This window comes from Zea mays, chromosome 8 (genome assembly GCF_902167145.1).
Source record: "Zea mays cultivar B73 chromosome 8, Zm-B73-REFERENCE-NAM-5.0, whole genome shotgun sequence".
Classification (NCBI taxonomy): domain Eukaryota; kingdom Viridiplantae; phylum Streptophyta; class Magnoliopsida; order Poales; family Poaceae; genus Zea; species Zea mays.
In genome coordinates this window covers 51,012,496-51,023,091 of record NC_050103.1, presented here as the reverse complement: position 1 = coordinate 51,023,091, position 10,596 = coordinate 51,012,496, and positions in this window count along the sequence as shown.

The following is a 10,596-nucleotide window of genomic DNA, read 5'->3' as shown; positions in this document are numbered from 1 at the left end:
CAAGCCAAGGGACTTCTACGCCTCCGGGATACGGATTACTTACTCATCACCTTCCACGAAAGGTAACTCACGCTCGGATAAGTGATTCTGTTACCGACGAACAAGTCCTAATGCTCGAAATAAGAGGAAAGAAGCACGACTTTATACTCAAATACCCAAATGTTCAGGCCTCAGCAGCCACAGAGAACAAACACACATACTCAGGGTAACTATGCTACCTAGACTTAGACATCGGCAGCACCCTCGGCGGTTTTCCTGACCTGCGGCAGATGTCTTAGTACTTGGAGCAGTTACATTTTGCTCTCAGGCAAACACCATTACATTCCCTCACAAACGGGACCCTAGCTCCATTCCCGCAGGAATGAACTACCTCCACACCAGAAGGGCTGCGAGACAACGAACTCCAAGCGGCTCACGGGCGACCACTGCACCAGCAGCGACAACAACCTCCGCCTTGGGCGGCTAGACAGCAGCAGTGATTGCCTCAGGGCAAACGCTACTGTGAAGAGGCCCCTGTCCCCCACATGGGGGGCAAGAACAAGCCATTAAAGCCAAAGAGCTGGAGGTCCGGCCGCAGGTGGCACTAACGGTCTCATCGGCGGAGGCAACCCCCTTTGTAGTGGGAGGCCTCACCAGTGGCGGCCACCACCTCAGCACTGACGACAGCGCCACCTGCGCGCCAACACCGCACCGGCGAATGGCAGCCGCCCCAGCGCACACGAGGAGGTCCTCACTCCCGTCCTCGCTACGGGAGGGAGGACAAGACCATCCGGGAACACGGACACCGCCCCTGGGGCGTACGACATGTTGTGCGACCCCCCGGTGCGGCCAGCGGCGCGGGAAGGGCCGTGGACATGGCCGACCTGCGTACGGTGCGACCGTCGCCCGTGCGGTGGACGGACAGCCACACCCCGACCAGGCAGCAGGTGGCAGTTTGCCTCCTCTGTAAGGCTGGTGGACGCCCTTCTCCCCCGAATGCTGAAGGAAGAAGCGGGTCGCCCGCCCATACGGAAGGCAGGACACCAACTCGGCTTGCCCTCCTCCCCAGCACGGATGATGAACATCCTTGAAGCTGAGGGCAAGGGAGAGGCCACGGCCCGGCTCGCTCTTCCCCGCCTCGAAAAAGGTGTGCCACATTGTTTAAATTTATATCCTGTTTTCCTTTTCCCTCTCTCTCTCTTGCCACAGGGATCGGGAAAGGGGATATTTCGAAAGGATCCTTCTCAGCGAAGGAAACGGGCCTCGAGCCCTCCTACTGATCAGGGGTTCGAAGGTTGCGCCCTACGGGGTTCGGCAACCGCCCCAGAGCACTCGGGCTCCGAGCCCTTTACTGATCAGGGGATCGAAGGCTGGCCCCTCGGAAGGGTTCGATAGCCGCCCCAGAGCATGCAGAGTGAGGGATGACCCTAGGTACGTCCGTTACATGGCCAAGGCTCGGGCTACGCTCCTGAGGTACCCTAGGACATTTCCGAGACTAGCGGGAACGGTTCGTAATTGAATCCCACCGGAGGGAGGCACCGAGCCCTCGGACCCTATCAAATGGGTTCAGGTCCAACGAATCACCTGCAGGTACTTTTGGAGCGCGCCTCTGGGCCACTAGCCGACCCTTATCGAATGGGGCTCGGGTGTCCACTCGGATTACCCAATAGCATCTCACTGGAAACACCATGTTCGGCGCCCACCGAGGGTAACATGGCGCGTTCCCCACTCCTCCTTGCGGGAAGGCGACGAAGGGGCATACAATAAAAAGCAGAGACGGTCCTTGATCATCCTCTCGCTCCGTGCAGAGGCTCGGAGGCTGCTCTCGCACCAGGCTACAGCCAAATTGTTGACCACGCCGACAAACCAGCTTTAAAACTCGGAGCCTGACCATGCACCCGGGCTGCGGCCAGGCCGCATGAGGGAACAAGAAGGCCGACCGAGGAATCACAAAAAGAATTAAGACCTCAGAGGAGTCAAACCACTCCTCCGAGGCCTCGGGGGCTACACCCGACGGGTGTGCTCGCGCGCACCCATCGGAACAAAATATAACCGAGAAAGGCTGGTCCCCTTGCAATAAATCCGGTAGAACCTCCAAGCGAGTGCCTACACTCCCTTCGAGTCTCGGGGGCTACTGTCGGGTACCGTAATTAGGGGTACCGCCAATGCTCCTAGGTATGGCTGAAAAGCGTCTTCAGAACAAACCATAAAGACTGACAAGCACGGTTCAAGTCAAGGCCTCGTCTACCAAGGGACGCGATCTCGTCTCGCCCGAGCCCGGCCTCGGGCAAGAACAGTAGTCCCGGACGGATTCATGCCTTGCCCGAGGGCCTCCTTAGGCAATGGGCGCACCCTCGGCTCGCCTGAAGCCAAGCTCGGGCAAACTTTGCCATACAGCAACTTCGGCCATATCGCCTTACCACCGACCGTATCACATGCACATTGAATGTGGGGATCACCTGACATCTTATCCTGACACTTGCGCCTCAGTTGGCAAGGTCGAAATGATCGCAGTAACTTCGTCCCTTTACTTATCGTTCTGATAGGGAAACAACACCATTCACCCCATTCCGACTACTGTGCCAACCACCATGGTAAAACTGACAACAGTAAGTCACGATCTTTCCCGAGTTCAGCCTCGGGCGCAACAGGGAGCTCCGCCTCGCCCGACCTCAGGCCTCGGCCTCGGGAGAAGGTCTCCGCCTCGCCCGACCCCAGGCCTCGGCCTCAGCCTCGACCTCAGGAGAAGGTCTCCGCCTCGCCCGACCTCGGGCCTTGGCCTCAGCTTCGGCCTCGGGAGGAGTCACAACCTCGCCCGACCTCAGCCTCGGCCTCAGGAGAAGTCTCCACCTCGCCCGACCTCGGCCTCGGACCGACCGCGCCACAGAGGATACAACATTACCCTACCCCTAGCTAGCTGCCTCAGGCTATGAAGGAACAAGACCGGTGTCCCATCTAGATTACTCCGGCAACAGGTAATGATGGTTCCCTGCATGCGTCCATGACGTCGATTGTTCTCAACTCCCTACGAAGGCAAAGAAACGTCAGCAGGACCTCGAGCCGCACCGTCAGCTACGCTTCTACAGGGCTCAAACACTTCTCCGCCGGCCACGTTAGCACATAGCTACACCCCCATGTAGAGCTGGACCATCTCCTTGTATCTATAAAAGGGGATGTCCAGGGCCTTCCTGAGGCAGGCAAGCAGAGGAGGAGGGTGGAGGCGAAGGAGGCCAACTCAGACGGCTCACTCCAAGGCCAAACCCTCTCTCTCTCGCGACGCTTGTAACCCCTACTACGAGCACCCCGGTGCAAGATAATATAAGCCTCATCCTCCCTCTTGTGTTTCATCTTGCATCAACCCATCTGGGCAGGGACACGCAGCATCAAATTCACTGGTCGGTTGAGGGTCCTCGCGGGTCCAAAACGCCGACAGACACGTACATTCACTGTGACTTCTAAATGTCATACAGACAAACTTACTTTAATAAGGAATATTTACTTAATCGGGTTCTACCAACATTCTCAATATTCTAATGCAAGCACACACCCAAGAGCACACACGGAAATTGATAGCCTAATCACACTGCTTCTTATACTAGTCTAATGAGGTTGGTTATTTAGCAATATTATATTTGCTACGCAAGTATTAAAAATGGTAACATCTCATTTATTGTGTTTCTTATCCATATAACGACACTTGCTAAAATAACGTTGATTGAAGCTGATTACATCATAGACTTCAACAATTTAATTTACTACTTAGAGAGACATGGACTAGTTACTTACACATAACCCAATTGTATTAGTTACTATCATTGTTACTCATATGCACTTAAAACCAAAACAAGCAAGCAGTCACTCAAGACAAACACAACAGAGTAGAGTAATCAATCACAATCAACATGACTAAGACAGCAGCACAACAGTTACTTGTTTCAGTCATAACTCACAAGATATTTATCAAAAAATAGTGATCAAATACTTTTTGGAAAGCATAAGAAACACTATACAAATTTGGTATTGTCATCTCAAGGTGATAAGACACTTAATAAGGTTAAATAGTGACAAACGACAACTCTGTTCAGATTTAGACAGATTCAGGGTTGCGACTACAAAAATTCATAACTAGAGACTCAGACATCTAATTCATTTGATCTTAGACTTTCTGGAAATATAATTAAATTGTCTACAAATCATTTATAAACAACTCAGGTTGATTTAAAGTGTATCAAGATTAAAATACACTAGGAAGGCTTTGCTATCCAGATTTGGATAGATTCAGACTTCACACTTCAAACGCCTATAACTTAATCTTTAGACCACCAAAAAGGGTGATACAATACTTTTTGGAAAGCTTAGAAAACTTAATACATAACTTTTATAATCACCAAGAAGTGATTCTATATTTAACTAAATTAAACAATACAGTTTTCGAAATATGTTCTGAGACTCGATAGAATACAATAATCCTCTTATAAAATTCATAACTCTCAAACTATCAGGTTTATTGTCATACAAATTTAACACAAGTAAGATAAGAAAATCATCTACAACTTTTTTTATAATTGATAAGGACTGATTCTAAACTGAACTTAAGCAAACAATGCGATCTCTGAAATCTATACATGAATTGGACAGACTCAGTTACTAAACTTGTGAAAAGCATAACTTCTAAATGATCAGACTTATGGCTATCAAATTCTAACACAAGCAAGTTAATAAAGTTATCTACAACTTTATTGTGACCACCAATAACTGATTTCAAAATAAACTTAAGAAATCATTTCAATCTCTGAAATCTGTTCAGAAATTGAACAGATTCATGTACTGAACTTGTGGAAAGTATAACTTCTAAATCATTAATCCTTAGCTCATGAAATTTTTAGAAGAGCTAGATATACAAGTTTATTACAACTTTTATATAGCACATATCTACAGAAAACACACTTTACTTTACTAGATTAACCGCACAACAAAAACTGTACATGCATGAATTTCAGTTTGCTAGCACAATAGCCCTCAACTCAATCATCAATTAAAATCATGGAGAGACACTACCACCACTTTCTCAAGTTTAAATCATTATGACTTAGTTATCAAGTTTCAATTTATATTGAGATACTTAAGCATTTCAAAAAAACATGCATGCTTTTGTTTACTTCTAATTTTTCACTAATTGTTCTTATAATTATAAAATGTGTGTCATTTTAGCACCAAATGAAACAATCTAATTTGTGGCTGGAATTTTTATGAGGCATAGGTAATAACAAATTATGACTAATACATAAATTTCACATTCTCAGGTTTTATATTGTATTTACTACAAAAATAACAAATTGTTAATGCAATAAAGCATGTGAGAGCAAGTGAAATCTAAAACTAATTATTTTCTGTGGATGCATGACCATATTAAGTTTTCTTAGGCTACTATAATATCATGCAAGGACAGTGGAAGACCATTTTCTATTTTTACATCTATATCTTATTTATAAACCATTTAAAACTACTTAATATGCCTCAAACAAGTTAAATCACTAACTTAATCATACATGCACCACAATTCATGAAATTTTTACCAGTCACTAAGCATCATACAGAGGTTCTACTGTAAAAATTTCAATCCATTTGGAGCATGGAGATACAGATCCAAAAATAACAATCAAAACAATCATCTTTTTCCTATTTAACATGTTTTAATTAACACACCAAGAAAACAGTGAACAACCTGTAACTTTTATATTTTTCTTAGATGTAGTATGATAACATCTAACTAACAAAACAAATTTCATCATTTTTGGATGTTTATAATTAAAACTATGGAGAGATGCAAGTTCAATTATTTTCTAAACCAGTTTTAAATACGAATTTCTACAGAAACACTTTTCCACTAAAACATGCCAACCTATAGATCTAATAGTTAGATAATTTCATAAGGAAGCCAAAAAACAAATTTCGTGATTTTAGGAGCTCTAAAACTCGAGATATGAATATTTGAAGGAAGAGCAAAAATCTGCAACTTTGGTCACTTGTGCACTTAACTTGGGCCCACCTGTCATTCGCTCAGGGAGGCCTTCTTCTTCCTCTTCAGCACGTACATAGCAGAAAGTGCTCACGGCTAGAGAAGGCAATGCCGAGTCGAGGTTGAAGTGGACGCTGGGACCGGCGACTGGGCGACCAACAGTGGCGCCACGGAACAGTGGAGCCGAGCTCCATGGGAGAGGAGCACTTGCACAAGGGAAGAAGAACGAGGTTAAGCTCCTGCTGTTGGCGTCCACCAACAGAGAGAGTGATACCATTTGATATAGCTGAGGTGCCCGATCTTTCGGTGAGTGGAGATAATTCCGATTTGGCGGAAGATGACCCTTGCGATCTGACTACGACAAGAAAGCCTGAGGCAGCAATGCAATCGCTGAACCAACTCTCTGTGGTTACCGACCTTGCTGATGCGAGATCGGCCTGATCACGAAGATCGTTTCCTGTGTGCAATCGAAGAACGAACAAGAAAAAGATGCGAGCAATCTAATTTATTACTCGAGGGTGGAGTTCTGAATACACGAAGACATCGCTGATTTGCGCGTGTTCAAGAGTAGCTAAAGCTAACGTAAAACAAAACTCAAGAACAAAGAAGGTGCGGCTCCTAGATAAATAGAGAGAGGGGGCGCCCCTAGTGGCGGCCAAAGGGGGAAAACGCAACCCTAGGTCGTCTATTCTTCTGGGCCCTCATTCTTTAGTAGCATGATGAAGTTAAGATCTCTAGCACGGGCCCGAGTAATTGGCCCAGCTAATGAAAGGAAGTGGTGCTTGATGTGGAGGTGCTGCTGGTGTAGTCGTACTCATGTTGCAGGTGATGTCCTCATCAGAGAGGCATATGGGAAAAGGAGGCTAGGAGAAGAGGGCTACTGCTTGTTCTTCCGTCGGCGAGCACTACCAAGAGATGGAGCAGGGTAGCTCGAGCTGGGGCGCCAGGGAGAAGCACCAGCCTAGGGAAGAAGAATGGCGTGGGGGAGAAGGAGATGGTGGGCTGCCATTTATAGAGTCAAGCTCTGGACATGTCAGACTGCACCAGCAGGTGGCACGTGCAAAAGTGTCGACATTGGGCGGCCATTTTTGGCATTTTCTGCTTGGAATCAGATCAAGGTTACTGTAGGAAATATCTTCCTTGATGTACACTCTACAAATCTTGTACAACACTTGAGGTGATTCGGGCACTGGTTAGAGAGATAAAGACCCATGAAAATTGGTTTGTCAGTGGCTCAGAAATCAGTGGAAACTTGTGAAAACTGAGTGTCAAAGTATGTCAAACGGAATCAGATGAATGCCATATGTTAATATGTTGTGCCTCTATTAGTTATTAACAACTTTTATATTTGGGGAAACTTGAGTTGTTCAACAAAAATTTGGGAACGCGAGACGTCGACCCGAACGACAGTGATTCCAGACTTAGAAGAATTCAAATCCTGAAATCAGATTTTTATTCTGTCTTGATGGCACTGTTTGAGATACTTAGATATTGAATCAAGGCTTGGTTTAAATATGAAATTTGTTGTATAACACAGGTTCTATAACTTTTATTAAAGATCAAACCTCATATCTTGAATATAAATTAAAGTTTCACTTTGGTCAAGGTAGCATCATTATGAAGCTTCAAATTATATTTTAAGGCAATCAGGGTATTTTCTCGATATTTTCTTGGCATGGACCCTTAATAACTTTTGTTGTAGAGTTGATATAGAGTTGTTTGAGCAAGATGACAAGGTTTTGTTGAATTTTAAAATTCGCATTTGTTCAGACGAGCAGTTTCAAGCATGTATAGGATTTATCTTTTCATGTTTATATTTGGTTCGACCTTTGACAAGTTTCTAGAATACAATTGATAGATAGAGATGAATGATGACATAAAGATAACAAGCTGATTTGCATAAAAATAATTAGAGGTTGACACAATAGAGATTCCACTGGAGAATGCGGATTTGGACAAAATATTTGGACACAGAGTGAAGTCGAGAAATCCGATTCGGACACAGATTGAATAACTACCATTGAGAGTCCGAGTAAATGAGCTTTAGACAAGATTTATAAATCGAGAATGATTTTCGAGTTTCGGTTCACGTCGAGAATAAAAGTTTTTAGCAGGCTCCGAATTTGGCCTTCTGGAGATCGAAGAAATTCACATTTTGGAGAAACCTTCACAAGTAACTTTGATAAATGGAGATAAACGCGATCGTGAAATAGAAATTTTTACTTAGCATCCGAGATTAGGATATATCTCCCGACGGAACGCGAAATAGACACCTGGGGTGTCACATGTAATGCCCCACGGTCGAATATATAAGGCCTAGGGGGCACCCCATCAAAAAGGTAGGTCACTCATTAGCCAGCTACTCCATTCTCTAGCACCCTTCATACTAGAGAATCCCCCTGTAACCCACCACATAAAAGATCCACACCAGGAAGTAGGGTATTACGCCTCTCCAAGCGGCCTGAACCTGTAGAAAATTGTCTACCGCCTCTCGTGCACCTAGCACGAACCATCGAGCTACAATCAGCAATATTGTCCTACCCAAAAGCACCTCGAGGGGTAACCCTAGGTGCGCGGTCGGGTCCCAAACACTGACAGCATCCCCGAAGTCGCAATTGAAGACTTATATCGGGAATCCAACAACTCGGCCTTCGTCTGAGCCATACTCCAAAAGGCACCAGCCACCTCCGATCAATTGTTTCGGGAGGCGGACATCTACATCACCGCGGATGAGCGGGCCCAGGACCTCATCAGGGGCACAAAATTTGCACCACGGCGGGATACAAACTAGCAGCCGGACAAGCGCTGGGAGAAGAGGCCTCGCGAGGAGGTGCACACCGCCGGGCCACCTGCCACTCGGGCCCGTGGCGCACCTCACGGAGGAGTGCAGACACTGGATGAAATCCTTGACTCCTAAAGTCCGTACCACAAGGACATGCGCCACACCCTGCAGAACTGCAGAGACTTCAAACATTTCGTCGGGCATGGCCGACCATTCCAGCCGCTACCACCTCCTCCACCACGAGGAGAGCCTAGCGAGCCCAGGCAGCCTCAGCAGCAAGAGGAAGGGAGAGGAGGATCTTTCCTGCGTGTTGACAGGGAGGTCAATGTTATCTTCGAAAGACATGAGGCACAAGAAAATAGGAGACAACAAAAGCTCAACGATCGGCAGGTCCTGGTGGCCACAACGAGTGCCCCAGCCCCTTACCGGTGGTCAGAACACATGATAACCTTTAGCCGAGCTAATCAATGGCTTAACTTTGATCACCCTGGCAAGTATCCGCTACTCGTTGATCTGGTGATCCGAGAAAGCTGGGTAAAGAAAGTGTTGGTGGATGGGGGAAGCAGCATCAATGTCACCTTCCCCCGGACGCTCCAGGCTCTAGGGGTCGCTGTCGAAGACCTCACTGAGTCGGATACTCCTTTTTTCGGCATTGTGCCGATCGAAGGGGAGTATTCGTCACCTTTGGAACCCAGAGAACTACAGAACCGAGTTCTTGAGGTTCGAGGTGGCACACTTCAACTGCGGGTACAACACCATCATTAGAAGACCAGGACTAAAGAAATTCATGGCTATTCCACACAACTCGTACATTATACTCAAGATGATAGGACCTCAGGGGATTATCACTGTGCGCGCTGACTTCCAAGGTGCCGCGGAATGCTTTTAGGGCGCCATCCAAACAGCTCTCACTGTCGGGCCCCCGATAGCCCTTCCCACGCAGGCGAATGACAAACTGGAGGATGAAAATCTCACAATCCCTTCGACCGAATGATGAAGACATCCACACTACTGATGCATCTATACCAATACAAGTACCAATTTCTGGTCCCATTACTCGCGCTCGTGCTCGTCAACTCAACCATCAGGTGATTACACTCTTGAGTTCATGTCCATCATATTTAGACCATGGAGACCCGTGCACTCTTGTTTTGCTTAGGAATCAGGGAGAAGACCGAAAGGGAAAAGGATTTGAACATGCTGGATTCGGACTGCAGAAGAACACCAACTTGTGACGGTCACCACGGTCAGATGCGGGCTCGGATTGGAATGTTCAAGCACAACATGGAAAGCTTATCAAGTCTACTTTCATATGGATCCGGAATTATAGTCATATCTGTTCTGAGGCCGCCGTAATCATTGTTTTCTTACCGAGACATTTCCTGCCTTTTCTGCCCATGGTGCTGCGTCACCCTATTTTGGCCCAATGGGTCGTGTATCAAGTTAGGTCCATTAGGGACGCATCCTAGGGTTGCAGCACGACCCCAATACCCTTGTGGTCGTCCTCCCATGTTTATAAACCCCCTAGCCGCCACCAAGAACAGCGGGTTTTGTTTAGATCAAGTTTAGCTCTCGCTACTTGCTTGCAAGCGCGCGTGCTAGTTCAGCCGCCCGTCTTCTTGTCTTCGGAACCCCACCATATTGTAGTTTGATCTTTAAACCTACATTTAGATCTGGTAATTCAGTACTTGTTCTACTTGTTCTTGCTAGTTCTTCGATTGCTTGCAGGACGAGTGCCCTAGTGGCCAGGGTGTCACGCTCCACAAGATCGTGACAGCCATAGGAGGTGGTGTATCGGTTGCTAAGGCGCAGCGTC